At 35.0% G+C, this 15,653-nt stretch overlaps 1 protein-coding gene across 8 annotated transcripts in view; it reads right to left on the bottom strand.

Moving 5' to 3' along the window:
- LOC149806839 (uncharacterized) overlaps positions 1–15,653 on the bottom strand; it is a 247,442-nt gene that overhangs the window by 99,727 nt on the left and 132,062 nt on the right. The window lies entirely within an intron of this gene.

The following is a 15,653-nucleotide window of genomic DNA, read 5'->3' as shown; positions in this document are numbered from 1 at the left end:
TTGTCAGGTACCACAAACAATGTCATACCATTTCAAATAATGAAATAAATCAAATGGCAGATACAAGTTACGAAGAAAGAAGTTATAATTTATGTATTACATATAAATTGTAACCTGGTTTCAATGCATGAAAGCATAACGTGCTTCTGTACAAATAGCTACAAAGGCACTGACAATATTATCACAAATGATTTTTTTTCTCTTTACATATTCAATACTTTATGTACATTCATTCAGAACAACTATTGTGTTTGTTCTCCCAATACATGTAAAATCATTTGAAGCTGTACAAAAGACACAAAAAGGGTTTGATATTACACATTAATGAATAATGAATATCAATTATTGAATAAAATCTCAAACAGGAGCAACTTTTAGACTCTAGTACCATAGCTAATGCTAATGTTAACTATTTAAAACAACAGCCTTTTGTAAACAGATCAGGTCAAATAAACAAATGTGTAGTTCTAGTTACACTGAAAAAATATTGGGTAGGTAGGTCAGTACAAACTTTTGTTTCGATCTGGACAGATTGAAATGAAGCATAAAATAGAAAATACATGTGAGTAGCATCCCAAATTTAACTCTAATCATAATAACATCCCTTTTGTTAATTTTCTTCTTCTTTTTTTCCAATCCCCTCCCCCCCAGTAGGGTTGGCACACAAAAAAATTGGCACTTTGTAAGTCAAATATAGGGTTGTCACCTGTTAAAAAATTCATTAATAATACTTTAGTCAAGTGAACCTTATAAGTGTGGCATATATACTGACTTCCATGTACAGCCATCATATACAAAAGAATGTCTTTAAACCCCCATTTTTCTTTAATGTACTGTGTCAGTCTTAATCATCTAGAGTGGAAGAAGTATTTGAGTTTAAACATTATTTCTGGCAAAAGGTTTGTTTTTATGTTGACAGTCAAAAACATCCAGTGATAACAGTACTGATTTTATGACCCATCTCCAAAGCACAAAACTTTACATTTTGTTCATAATTTTGCCTATATTCAAGCTAAAAAGCTAACAGAATGCTGCAGAATGATAGAAAATTCATAAAAAGTACTTGTTTAGAAGTCAAGTTAAACTGCAAACAACATCGACCCTGATGTGCCACTGATTAGTAACACACTGGCAGATCTGGGTCTATATTGTTTGTTCTACTGATTAATCCTAAAGAACTGTACACAGACCTGCCGCTACATTGTGCGACAGCAGAATATACTATTATGACCACTGATGACCAACCGAGCTCTTACAATATAACATTAAAATCATATCTACTAAAGGTGCACAGTATTACAAGTATACTGGATTACCATGGTATTTTTTTCCTGTGGTACATATCATGGTACTTTTTCACTGTACTGGTACTTTGGTAGTTTCCATTAGTATGGAAAGTATGGAAATATCAGAGTAATCTAAATAAGAATTTAATGACTTAAACATCATGTTTTCATTTAAATTGTTTTTTGGTTTTATTTATACAAAATGTCAGTTTGTTTTAATTTACTAGGGCATGTTAATGTGTTAAGTACATAAATTTCATTGTAAGATTAAAAATCAAGATTTTCAGGAGAGCAGTTTATTCTGTTTCAACTTTACACATCTTCTCAAGTGCACTAAATATTTCTCATATGTTGAGTAAGGTGGCAGGGTACAGTTCGTAAATTGACCCCTGGCAAATTTCTTAACTTAAGGCTATGGTGTGACTTTTTCAGCTATTATTGTTTGCTATTTAAAGATATGGATATATTTTTTAACTAGGTGTTTCAGGCTAATGTGTTGTTCTTGAAACTGATGTCAGGCATGTACACCTTCCATAGTTAGGTCTCAAAGGATAGTTTCGTATTTTGACACTCCCCTAATTTTTAAGGTAGAAAGCATGAACCTAATTATCACTTTCCAAGCATTTATAAATTCACACATAAGCTAAATATGTAATGTGGTTTAGATTTACTTTGAGTTAGGCTTGGAAATGGGTTGGCTTGTTAGTGACTGCCTGTCACAGTTAGACGAGCATTGGAGATCAAATGCGTAGCTTGGGCTGCAAATGAGAAGCCGACTTGGCTTACGTGTTTATGTGTCTGCTACAGAGGTAAATATCTAAAAATCTAGATGGTTGAGGGGTGATGAAAAGTATGCTAATTTGTTATAGTACTAGTGAACTTTATACATGCATAAGGCACATACTGATTCTTTTAGCTGCCTTGTCACAGGAAAATATTCAAAACAGCTCTTTCCTGTCAAAAATGAATGTAAAAAAGAGGGATTGGTGGTAGTATAAAAGCCACCAGTTGCATAAGGAATTAACCTTATTACCTCATTCAGAATCTTACAAGCATCCTTTTAACAAAAATCATTAGTTAAATTTTATTTGTATCTTTAATGTAATATTATTATCATTTTTCTGCAATAGGTCATCATCGGATGAAAATATGCCCAAAAAACTGTCCAGTGAGGCCTTAAGAACCCATGTCATTTTTTCAGTCTTGTCAAATGTGATTAGCTGTGCCATAAATCATTTCCTTATTACCTCCATGTCTTGAATCTGACATAGTACGGTATTCCAAACATACACTTCCTATAGATTTGATCCATGTAGTAGTAAATCATAGTAGAAGAAGGGAGCTAACTCAGCACTGTCAGAGTAAACTGGTATTGTTTCTCATCCATTCCTCTAATGAACAACAAAAACCGTATAAGTTTCATACAAGGTGGTTTAATTGAAGTATTTCACTTACTTATTCAGTTTATCAATATTTACAATACATACTTTCTGTAATTTTCTAATTTAATGCTAACTGCTTTAACACATTAACCCCTGGAGATTTTTGTCATTTTCGCCTGAAATTCGAGTAGGAAATGCATTTTGAATGCTATTTCTGAATACATCCAAAAACACCAAATCCCAGGTGATCTTTCAATAACAAACTGCCTAGTTGCGTTAGAAACATCGTTTCACATTGGCTATTTGGCTCACGCATGAGCAGAGGGGTAAAAGTTGGAGTTTATTTTTATTTTTTTTGCTAAACGGACTCATTATTTTTTTATCAATACCACTCTTTATTCCAAATGCCCATCTTATCCTATTTTTTGCGAAGGTTCATCTGTCCGTTTGCAGTTCATACTGGTTCGCCTTAGATCTGAGACCTTACTCTGCAGTATGTTGATAGCGAAATACCAATAATTAGCCAGGAAGAAGAGCTAGCCTCCCATAGCAGTAAACACATGGGTTTGGGGCAAGTAGAGTATCTCAAAAACAGCTTGGATGATGACTATTTTTAATTGAATCTGCTTGTTTAGTACACACTGTTTTGTAGAATTGTCATCTAGGAAAAGGGCTTGTGTTTTCACTGTGAGCATCACATGGTGTCAAAAATGACCGTTGGACATTCAAATTGCAGGTAGAAATTTTGGGTTGGGGTCATAAACTTCTTATTTGTTCAAGAGGATAATATTCTTAGGCTTTGTTTTAATATTGGTATAGAAAAATACAGACCTTTTTGACCTTACTTGTGTATTTGATTTTTTATGATTTTTTATACTAGGTCACTGATTGCAGCATTAAATTTGTACATAAAAACTGGCCCCTGCTCCTTAAAGGAGACCAGAAACCAATGGAAATATTGGATAATAATAAAGGTACTATAGCAGTAAACCTTATTCTGAAGTATCATTTGCGACCGAAATGCCAATATTAAAATATTGGCCTATCTTCTAGGAGCTGAATTTCCGTGACATCGTATGCAAAATTTCCGCGCCTATTCGGTTACTTTCGGGATGTGACGTCATAGTAGCGACTCCAGCAGCCCAAGTGGGAGTTGCCAGAGTAAAAGACAATACCGTTTTGCGTTGCTTACGGGTGTAATAAAACATTAAGAAAAGCCAGTGGACAACATTTTTTTTTTCTTTTCCGAAAGATAAAGGCATACTGAAAGAATGGATACATTATTACAAACGAGTCGATTTCAAAGCAACACCATACAGCCCTATGTGCTCGTTACATTTCTCAAAGAACTGTTACGAGAGGGATTCTGAAAAAATGGCAGCTCAAGGATACGCAAATGCTAGGCTTAGACAAAAAGTTGGCTCTGTTCCAGACATAACGTTGAATATTTTAAATCCTGGGAAAAGTGTTAAATGTGTGAGTTACGAAAATAGGCAGAAGGCCGAGTAAGTGACCACACAATGCAACAATCAATTCACAGATCTTTTATTTACACCAGCAGTGCTAAAAATAAATCGGATAGCCCGACACCCTGGGTCCCTCTGATTTTAGTTCCGGCCCATCCTGTATTCAAAATGAGGTGCCCGTCAGGCTTGTCGAAACAAAAATTGCCTGAGGAAACTTTGATCGCGCTGGTGAAATTAGTAAATGTATTTTCAAGATGTTGACATGCATGCCTTAACACGGCACAATCTAAATCAAATCACTACTGTCCAAGGTGAAATTTAGATTTGATTTTAATCAAATGGAGGCTTTGCCAGAAATAATATTCTAAACCTGTCGTGTTTCGAGAAAACAAAATTTTCAGTAATCTTATAAAAATTACAAATTTTTAAAAAAAATCATTGTATACATGTAGTATGTATAAACGGTAATCTGTAATGATTGGAACTGATATAAAATTATTCCTTGGGCAGTTTAAATAACAGCGATTAAAAGAAAAGAGGTCAAAGTTTCACATTAAATGGCTGACAATAGAAACTGGGGGGGGGGGGGACTATTGACCCAACCCCTTGCCCCAATGTGCGAGCGCCCATGGGACGTACCTTTTCTCCATGTGATACGCCTTATTATTCCCCCAGGACAAGCCCATTTTGCATATTTTGGTCAGCTCTGGCTAAATTGCAAAATAGCTAAAGTTTTGATTTAAGTACGCAAACAATAAAGCCGATGTGACCGTTCCGGTGGCCTAGTGGTTAGAGCGTCCGCCTCGGATGCGGGAGATCGTGGGTTCGATCCCCGGCCGAGTCATACGAAAGACTTTAAAAATGGTACTAACAGCTGCCTCGCTTGGCGTTCAGCATTAAGAGGTTAGTGTTAGGACTGGTCGGCCTGGTGTCAGGATAATGTGACTGGGTGGGACATCATGCTACATGTCTGCGGCATGATGCCCCAGTGCTAGACATCACTATAAACTGCCACATTGCAGACATCGTAGCGACATGACTGAAAAATTGTTAAAGCTACGTTAAAAATCAAAATCACATCACATCACATCACAATAAAGCCGATGTGACTGATGAACATACTCCATCCTTGCATTGATCTTGTGAAAAGGACTGCCCTTCGGACATACTTCAAAGAAACCCTGTTCGACAGTGTGTGTGTATGTGTAAGCACCAGCAATTGATTGCCAAAATAAACGATGCCTATTTGGTTGTTACTTACGATGCCATGGACTTCAGGTTTAAGTCTTAATGCATGTAACACTGTTTGCTGAACAAAATATTTATTCAGAATTAGTTCCTTAGGGCCACATATACTGCATGGTATATTTTGTTTTATTCCTTTTAATTTAATTATGGTAATTAAACTTACATATACGGTCGAGGAATGTCAGGTGTTAACTGGCCGAGTTTCTTTGGCGGAAATGGAGATGCGATTTTTGTTTGCAGAGAAAATTTCACAGTGATCATTCATTTAAGCTAATTGGTGACAATTGTATTCTTTTAATTTTGTTATACTATAGTACTGTTGTAGTTGTTTAAAAACATCTGAAATTTACTTTAATAATGTTTAATTTTCACGTTCTATTTACTGAAGAAGAAAAAAAAGAAGAAAAAACTGTTGTGTGATATTAATTATTTCGTCCAGTGCCGGATTTAGACGTGTGTGCGTGTGATTTGAATTTTTAACGTAGCTTTAACAATTTTTCAGCCATATCACTACGATGTCTGCAGTGTGGCAGCTTAGACTGTGGATTGCGTACGTTATATCTATTTATAAACGGTTTGGGGTTGGTTTTTTCTTCTTCTGACAAATGAAAATTGACAGACATAATGTAATTATCGGGACTTCGCTGCGAAAAATTTAGAGATATTACGAGATCGGGATGTAGATGAGGAAATACCCCCAAAATCAGGAGGTTTTTCTCCCGGCTTGAGAGTTGACAGGTATGAACTGTCCGGGCTTGTGGAATTTCAGTCAGGGCTTGAGTTTATTTAAGTCACCAGCCCGGGGCCTGTGCCTAAAAAAATTCTTTTAACAATGACCAGTACAGTACATAAACTATTATATCAGACTGCAGATTCAAGTTTTGAATGTGCAACCCTAAAGTGGTCTCGTTCCGTCTGCCTCGCTCGCCAATGTTTATGTTTGTATTCGAGGACTGGCTAGTATTGCGTCACGGTACCACGTGATCTGTCGTCTCATTAAAACTCGGAAAAACTCGGCAATTTACGGAATCGTGGTATCTTCCATGCAATAAAATCACTACCCGCTTACGATATTTAATTTATAAACATGTCAGTCGAATTAAAATCTGTAGAGAATTACATACGTAGAAGGAAAATTTTGATTTCTAGTCTCCTTTAAGTGTATTTTATGTTTGAAGCCCCTCTCTGATAAACATCTTTCTTGGGTGTTGGCATACTACTCCAGTTTTCCTGCCTATTACATCAATAGCACAGCCAGTGTTCTTTCTGCAAGCTTCAGTATCAACACTTCCTATTTTGATCAACAAGCTCTCTGATGTCAGCAACGAAGGACTTTATAGGGTGCCAAATATAATGCAAGCTCAAATATCCCACTTTAGTTACAGTTTTAGATCATAACTTACACAACATTAACAAAGCAAATTCATCTACAATAAGGTACCAACCATATAATTTCCATGGGGTGGGGCTGCAAATTTATTAGCTATTTTATTTTCTTTTATCTGAAGATAATTTTCTTCTCACATAATATAATGGATATAATATATTGTTATTTTGCAATATAAATCAGAGCAAGATTTTTTTTCACCTACTGACAAATGGAAATTTCAAAAACATGTCTCAGGTCCCTATCCCAGAACATGAAATTAATGTAACTGTGGTACAGGTGTACCATGGTACACATTGCAGTATGTTCAGAAATACTGAGGCATACTACAGTACAAATTTTTCATGGTACCCAGCTCTAATATCTGCAGAAGCTGAATCTGCTTTAAAATGTCTAGCAAAATTTTCCTGTTTATACAAGTGAGAATGTAATCATGGATTTATTTTCTCCTTGAAAGATTGGAAGCACATATATGAAGAGAAAACAAATTCCATTTAAATTTATTGAATGATCATCCAATGCAAAGTTTGGGTGGGCTCACCATGGTTACATTGGGGGAGGGGACACCTAATGCAAATGGCAAAGGGTGTGATTTAACCTAGGGCAAATTTTATATATATATATATATATATATATATATATATATATATATATATATATATATATATATATATATATAGACACACACGTGATGTTCATTGTGGAAAAATGTTCAGAAGTTTGTAGTAGACTTAAAATTCCTGAATTTGGTGTTCAGAGAGATTTGCTCAATGATGATAAGTTTCACTATTACTTACAATGAAATAATGGCATCAATATTTCAGTAATAAAACAATTTTAAAAAAGTCGAGTTTCAGCATAATCTTCTTCTTGTTCAAAAGGAATCTTGTTCTTTTGAGCAAAAGTAGTGGTGTAATACGCAATGTTCGGCCGGTACACAATGAGGTGCACATTAAGTGATGTGTTGAAAGCTCTTAGAGTTATGTTTTTCATGATCTTTCACAGGTTGGTTATCTTGAAAATAAAGGTAATTTATACTAAAAAGCGAACATTTTCATTAGATAAAGCTGTTTATAGACAATTATTCCCAATGTGATTATAAATGAGTATTCAGCCATTAAACAGTGCTGTTACCCAACACACATGGTCTTCTCTATGTCTAGCCAGGATGGCACCTTCTTCATTTCTCAGATGTCCATTGGTAACTTGTGCCCTCGCTTATGGTGCATCTATCTTTTTGGACCCTGTTGTGCACGAGTTATCAAGAAAAGGCACATTCTGAATGTGTGTGAATAAGCTCCATGTATGCAGCATCTGGAGACCGTTTTCATGACATTTAGCAAAATGTTTATTAAAAAATTCAACTGAAGAATTATTTATGATTCACACTTGAAATAGAAAGTGGCAAGGGGACATTAGGCATTTGTTGTTGTTGTTGTTGTGGGATTTAACACCATTTCAGCACACAATAGGCTATACATGGCGGCCAATATTAATGGTGGAGGAAGAATCGGGGAAAACCCCGGAAAGAACCACCGATCCATGAGAAGCTACAGGCAAGCTTTCCCACATACCCACATTGGCTGAATCCGAGACTCGAACCGGCGCAGACAGAGGTGAGATGGCAGTGATCCGTAACGGAGAGCACTTTAGACCACTCGGCCACTCGGGGCCCGCATTATGCATTTGCAATAAACTGTATCTTTGAATTCACCACGTTCTCCTTTTACTCAGTTGCTTCACCATCTTTGATCACATTTGTAACTGACTAGGATAATTTCTGTTAAATTTTTTCCAACCAGGTACACAATAATATTTATAACAGTGTTTGAGAGGTGAATGAAATGAATTTATTGGATCTTTAAACATTTTTTTTCCCATTCCAATCCCTTTAACAGATTTGATACAAACGACTTAATTAATGTGATAATACAAAGCAGTTCTCCTTATTAATTAAGTATAACAATACAAAAAATATGTTCGCAAAATTGGAGAAAAAAACACAGTCAACAGTTAAATAGGTTATCACAGAAATGCCTTTGGACGTAACTGTGACATCAGACATTTTGCTCATTGAAATACAAGAGGGCATACAGCATTTATGATGATTATACTGAAACTGAATTAAAATGTAAAACCAAAACACAAATTTCACCAGACAAAACTTATTTCAATGCTACTGGTATTTATTTCATAATTTAGTGTTGCCACCAGTAGGTATTAACAACATTTTCACAATATGAAATTTATCAAAGATTGTTCTTTGCACAAAACACTGTACTGAGAATTGTTTTTGACTAGAAAACGTAAAAAAAAAAGAGACTTCTTATTATGAACGGAAAATTTCATGATGTTGATTCAAATTTCTGGACATTAACCGCCATTATCGATGATAAAACAAGCAATATATCAGGGTTTTATTTACCAACTTTGACGGCAATTTCTTTTCATTGTACATAAAATAAGGGTCAATTCTTCTAGCATTTTCTCAAAAACAAAATGTGATCTATGCCTGCCACCACGTTCTAAGCAGGTCAGTGAATTAACGCGGGAGTGGAGTACACATCATATATCTTCCATGAAGTATTGTTATGCCCACCCACCCCAATCTCAAAGGGAGCTGTCCAGTTATAATATTGCAGCTACAAGGCAAAGCAGTTATTAATTTGAGCTAGGATGTGAAGTATAATACCATACCAAACATACAACTTTTACAAAACTTCCATCAAAAACTAATAAATAGCTGTGAACACAGAAAGACAAATATATAAACAATGTGATGTGATCATTTATTCCAACAGACTGATTAAACATCTTTGTATCATGTTTTCCAAATGCTTCTTTATAAAAATGATGCTCTACATATAACAGGTAATTCACCTACCAAATGGTATCCCATTACATGTGTATTTATTTAAAGGGTGCAATGATATGGTAATTACAAGAAGTCTGCATGGGCAGACATATGGCTGTTGGCATCTGAGGTAATAATTTTCAGAAGTATTTATGTTATTTTCAGTAAATGTAAATGAAAACAAACAAATAAAACCTGTCTGAAAAGATTATTTTTCCTTGCATACCACAATATACTCCTAAATGTAAACAGTATTGACCACAACAGCCACCACATAATGCATCAGCTGATCATGGTCTATGATGCTGGTTCTACAAATGTTTAATCAAACAGTACAGACCTTGATCTAAAGGTCTATTGTTTGCCACCATACATGAAGAATGCAGTTCCCATTTGGGTGGCCATTTTACAAGGATAAATAAGGTATGAATGCTGTTTGTGTGTGTGTGTGTGTGTGTTTTGGTTTTTAACGTAACTTTAACAATTAGAGTCATATTGCTACGATGTCTGCAGTATGGCAGTTTGTAGTGATGTATATAGTACTGGGGCATCATGCCGAGACATGTAGCATCATGTCCCACCCAGTAACATTATCCTGATACCAGGCCAACCAGTTCTAACGCTTAATGCTGAGTGCCAAGCAAGGCATATACTAGTACCATTTTTATAAGTCTTTGGTATGACTCGGCTGGGATTTGAACCTGTGACCTCCGGCATCCAAGGTGGATGCTCTAATTCATTTAGGCCACAGAAGCGGTGAAAAACAAAACTGCAAAAAGACAGATAAAGCTAGATAAATAAGGTATGAATGTTGTTGGTTCTACTTATATTTAATCAAACAGCACAGACCAGATCTACAAGTACATTTCATGGATAAATAAAGTATGAATGCTATAGGTTCTACTTATGTTTAATCAAACAGCACAGAGCCTGATCCACAAGTGCATTATTGCATGATCAATATAGTTCACATTTGGGTGGCAATTTTACATGGATAAATATGATACAGGTATGAACCCTGAAATAATGTTGATCCTTTCTTTTCAACTGGAACTGAAATGTGAAGTGAAATCAGTTAACACTCATTTCACTTTCTGCATGCAGAGAGTGATAAATGAGATGGAAACTTGACACCTACTAAATCATTCAAGTATTTAACAGAAAATTTGTGTACAGAGAACCCCCTTTTGGTTCTGCATGATAAATAGTAGATCTAGCAATTGCGTGTCTGTGCATGTGATTTGGATTTTTAATGTAGCTTTAACAATTTTTCAGTCATATCACTACAATGTCTGCAGTGTGGCAGTTCAGAGTGATGTCTAGCACCGGGGCATCATGCCGCAGACATGTAGCATGATGTCCCACCCAGTCACATTATCCTGACGCCAGGCCAACCAGTCCTAACACTAACCTCTTAATGCTGAGCACCAAGTGAGGCAGCTGTCAGTACCATTTTTATAAGTCTTTGGTATGACACGGCCAGGGATCGAACCCACGACCTCCCACATCCGAGGCGGACGTTCTAACTATAGCAGTTGCGTTCCTATGTAAACCCTGCATGGAAAAGACTGAAGTCATTCAACATTTCATCTATAATGAGTACAATTGTAAGAGTCTATTTATCACTTGATGAAAAGTCTGATTTTCTTGTTATTAAAGAAAATCTCTAACATTGTATAGTGTTTTTATGGCACAAGCAATAAATTTAATAGTACAGTCATTGAACTTTGAGGTGTGGAAGGAATGCTTGATCTGAATGGCTTTGTCACAGATACTGTATTTTGGTGTGTATAAGGTGCATTAATGCATAATGTACACTCCAATTTTTGACCTAGAAAACAGTTTGTTCTGCCTATTATATACTTGCAATATAATACATTTTAAACTTTTTTTGCTGTTTTAGTATTGTCATAATAGGTAGAATGAGAAAATGAGTATATAATAAAACAGTTGTACAGTATTAATCAGAAAAAGCTCGTTCATATTTTCCCATACAAATGCAGTAACCAATAATTATTCAACAATTATGATATATATCTCTGTGTCCAAGCTAGAAGTTGTTGTTGTCATTGTTTTAGGGTTTAACGCCATTTTTCAGCACACGATGGGCTATACATGGCGGCCAGTATTAATGGTGGAGGAAGAACTCGGGAAATCCCAGGAAAGAACCACTGACCCACAAGAAAAAACTGGAGATGCCAAACACATGAACTTTATTTGATGCACTCACTGTAACATTATAATTGTGAGGAAACTTGGAGCATAAATATGATCAGGGCAAAGTAAAAGTAAAAGTAAAGGTTCCAATAAGGCAAACAGGGAAGCAAAGATTGACTTTATGCAGAAGCTGGTTTTGAAACTTACAAAGCTGAATACATAAAGAGGACTGTTCAAGTTTCATTATATGGTTTCAGAGGTGAGTCATTTATGTTGGGTAAGCAAGTTACATGTTACTTGATAATTGGGTTAATTCCTGCAACACAGTAAGTCATGTGAAAAAATATTTATGTTGCAAATACATCAGATCTTGTTCAGGTGCAACTGAAAAAGAGTTTTGTAACTGATAGGTGTTAAAAACTTTGATTCAGAAAAGTATTTAATGGCACCCTGATAAATATCTTAGCTATATCATGCTGAAATATCCGAGGTAGGCAACCCTGGATGGCCTTGGATAATAGCAAACCTGTGACCTTGGACTAGGAACTAAAGGCTGTATCGAACGGGTTACAACTGCACAGAGAGTGAGACACAAAGAGACAGAGAGAGAGACAGAAAGATATGAAAGTAATATTGCTCACACCTCCCAAATCAATTTTATGAATTTTCTGCTTATTAGTTCCCAGATCTTTTTAATCACATAGAAAATCTAAATCAACAATACAAATAATATTATAAATTATATTTAAATCTTTACCTGCAATGTCAGAACTGGTACATATATTTTTTACCCACCCACCCAAAACCAGAAAGAAAATAAATGAAGGTTACTTTTTAATGAAATGGAAAGAATAAGAATCTAAATCTACCTACTAATAAACAGGAAGATAAACAATTATCCCCTATTTATTCCGGAATGAGGCCATTTAATTTGTACCGACAAGTTAACAAGCCTTATGCTAAACTGAAACAAATGCAAGGGGAACAACTCCTATGACCGTATCATCACTGTACCAATAATGTCAGAGGTGTTTTAGTTGGGAAAGGCTCCATTCATTTGGTTTGAATCTCTTCCTATTCAAAACACAAAACACTTTTGGATATTCATCGACAGATTGCAACATAACTGCAGGTACAGTTGCACCTGCCACACACTTCCTGGTTACTGCATGTGTTGACATATGTCCTAGCTAATCATTGTGTATTTGTTATTTGTTTCCATGGTGTTCTGTGGGTAACAGGTTACTCCCCCTACAGACATCTCTGATAATCCTGAATCACTGCCTTCAAACATATATATATATATATATATATATATATATATATATATATATATATATATATATATATATATATATATATATATATAATCACAAATTTTAAGAATTAAGGAAAGAAAGAAGTGTTTCTAAAATTATCAAGATGTTGACATTACAGTATTACTTAAAGATGTAATTGTGTGTATGTGGGGTCACTTCAGATTAACTTTTAAAACAAGAATCCCTTGAAAGGAATCATGCTCTACTGGCAAAAAAGAATTTCCAGGAATCCAAGATAAGACCATTTCTTCATTTTAGTGCCGAGTGTTGAAACCATCTCTAACATTCTTCAGCATCAAGATTTTCAAATTAGCTGCTGTGGATGTCAGATAGGCACCATTTCCATTTACGACTAACAATGCATCAAGTCTTCTGATGAAAAACCAATTTAATGATGTGACTTTCCATTTTGGAGAAGTAAAAACATTATCAAGATTTTCTTGATGGATGCCATACTGTATTGTAGACATAGTGGCAACCCTGGATATCAGATTGGCGTTATATCCATTCAGAAGCAACTAGACACCGTAAGAAGTCTTTGGCAAAAGCACAACATCAATATGGCCATCCATCCAGGAGAAATAGCTATAACAATATTATCAAGATGGCTGCTGTGGCAACTATACAAAAGTCAGTTCAGCACCATTTTCATTTACCACCAACCAGACAAAATTATGACGTAAACCTTTGTAACCGAAACAGCATTTTCGCTTATACAAGCTATTTTGAGAAGTGCTAAATTTGCCACATGAAACCTCATTATTAAATTAATGATTCTTACTTTTAATTTTGTTAAATATAACACATTTATAAATTCTGTATGATTATCGTATTATTGATTCTATATATATATATATATATATATATATATATATATATATATATATATATATATATATATATATATATATATATATATGAGAAATCAAATTTTGTTTAATGATGTGATCAAAGAATACAAATATATGAACAATGCTTGGTATTAATTTAATCTCGTATATCAATTAAACATCCTTGTGTCATACAAATTTTCGAAAATGCCTTTTGAGAACATCTATGACATGATACCTTACCCCAACAAATCTTATAGAATAAAATGTTATCAAGATGGCTGCTGTGGTAACTAAACAATGTGTCAAATGCCTTTAGACAGTATTATTGTCATACTGATAATTTATTTGAGCAAGGGCCCATCTTGCTAATACATGATCCTGATTTCATATACCTGTATATCAAAAGGCACATTATGTAAACACAAGGAAGGGGTGTTAAAAGCCTGGCTGATTTATCACTTAGAGGATTAGGGACAGCGCTGAACTTTTAATAATGTCTTAATTATTTTCAAATCTCCTCATAACACTTTTGCAATATCATGTAATTTAAACCTATGATGATACAAACAATAAAACTACCAACAACACAACTTTATAGAAAATAAGAACATGAAAAATAAAACCAGAGATTATGCTGGAACTACTAAAGGTGAAGAGTGATTTCTTGGATAACTCTGATATGAGAAACTGCATATTAATTATGCCTTCATCTTTAGAAATAATTTTTACCTGGCTATCATAAAAATAAATGTAAAATCTATGTAATGTATATTTTGGGAGTCATTTTACTAAGGACTACTCTTTCATTACTACATAATACTGCTTGGCTTATATGCACCAATCAGGAATAGAATCTCTTTCATGTATTGGGGAGGTCAATAGAAGAAATTTTTGCAATGAAGCTCAACAACAAACTACCACTTTACATCTCCTAAGTGCGAGACTCCATAATGCATGGGTGTAGAACTTGCAGAATTATCACTCATGTTTTTCAGGGAGTCAGGAATTTTGATGTCATGGTTCAACCTGATGGCCTCTTTGTGGTACCAAAGGTTGTGGTTCATCAATCTCCTTGACATGTTGGGGGAGGATCTGCTGTTGCAGCACACAGGATCCCTGCTGCTCAACAAGCCTCAAATGTTCAACCTACATGCCTGGCTTAAATCAAATGATCTGCAAGGGATGATTTTCAAAAGAAATCTGTCAAATCTAATCAAAATCATCAGAAATATGGTCTCAAGTTGTAAAAAGTTCAGTCATCTAAGATCTTAATGATATAAGCACATCTTCTGAGTTTGATCAAAATACTCTAGAATGGTAACGAGCAATCATTAATGGACAGATGCACAATGGAAGCAGAGCCTTACCATGAACTCCCTTGGCCTTATAGGCAGGTAAGTTTAAACAAAATAAATGAAAAAACAAAACTGTAACACCTTTTACTGTCATTATTAGGGGTTAAAAACAACTGACATAAAATGACATACAGTGTTATAACACCAGTTGACCATAACATCAAGTACATTTTACCAACAGTAAATTTGGAACAAAATTGGCTCGTAATAAAACATGTAAGCTTCATTGTATGAAAAGTTTTAATAAAATTTTCTCCGACTTGCTTTGAGATTAATGCAGACCCACCACCCAAGGGTAATTAACTTTATCATTGCATACCCAACTGTTAATTTTGTACTATATCTTATGACATGATCTCCAAGTGA

Source organism: Sinohyriopsis cumingii, chromosome 1, assembly GCF_028554795.1.
Source record: "Sinohyriopsis cumingii isolate HCF-2022 chromosome 1, ASM2855479v2, whole genome shotgun sequence".
Classification (NCBI taxonomy): domain Eukaryota; kingdom Metazoa; phylum Mollusca; class Bivalvia; order Unionida; family Unionidae; genus Sinohyriopsis; species Sinohyriopsis cumingii.
The sequence above is the reverse complement of the archived record's forward strand: the minus strand, read 5'-3'. Positions and strand labels throughout refer to the sequence as shown.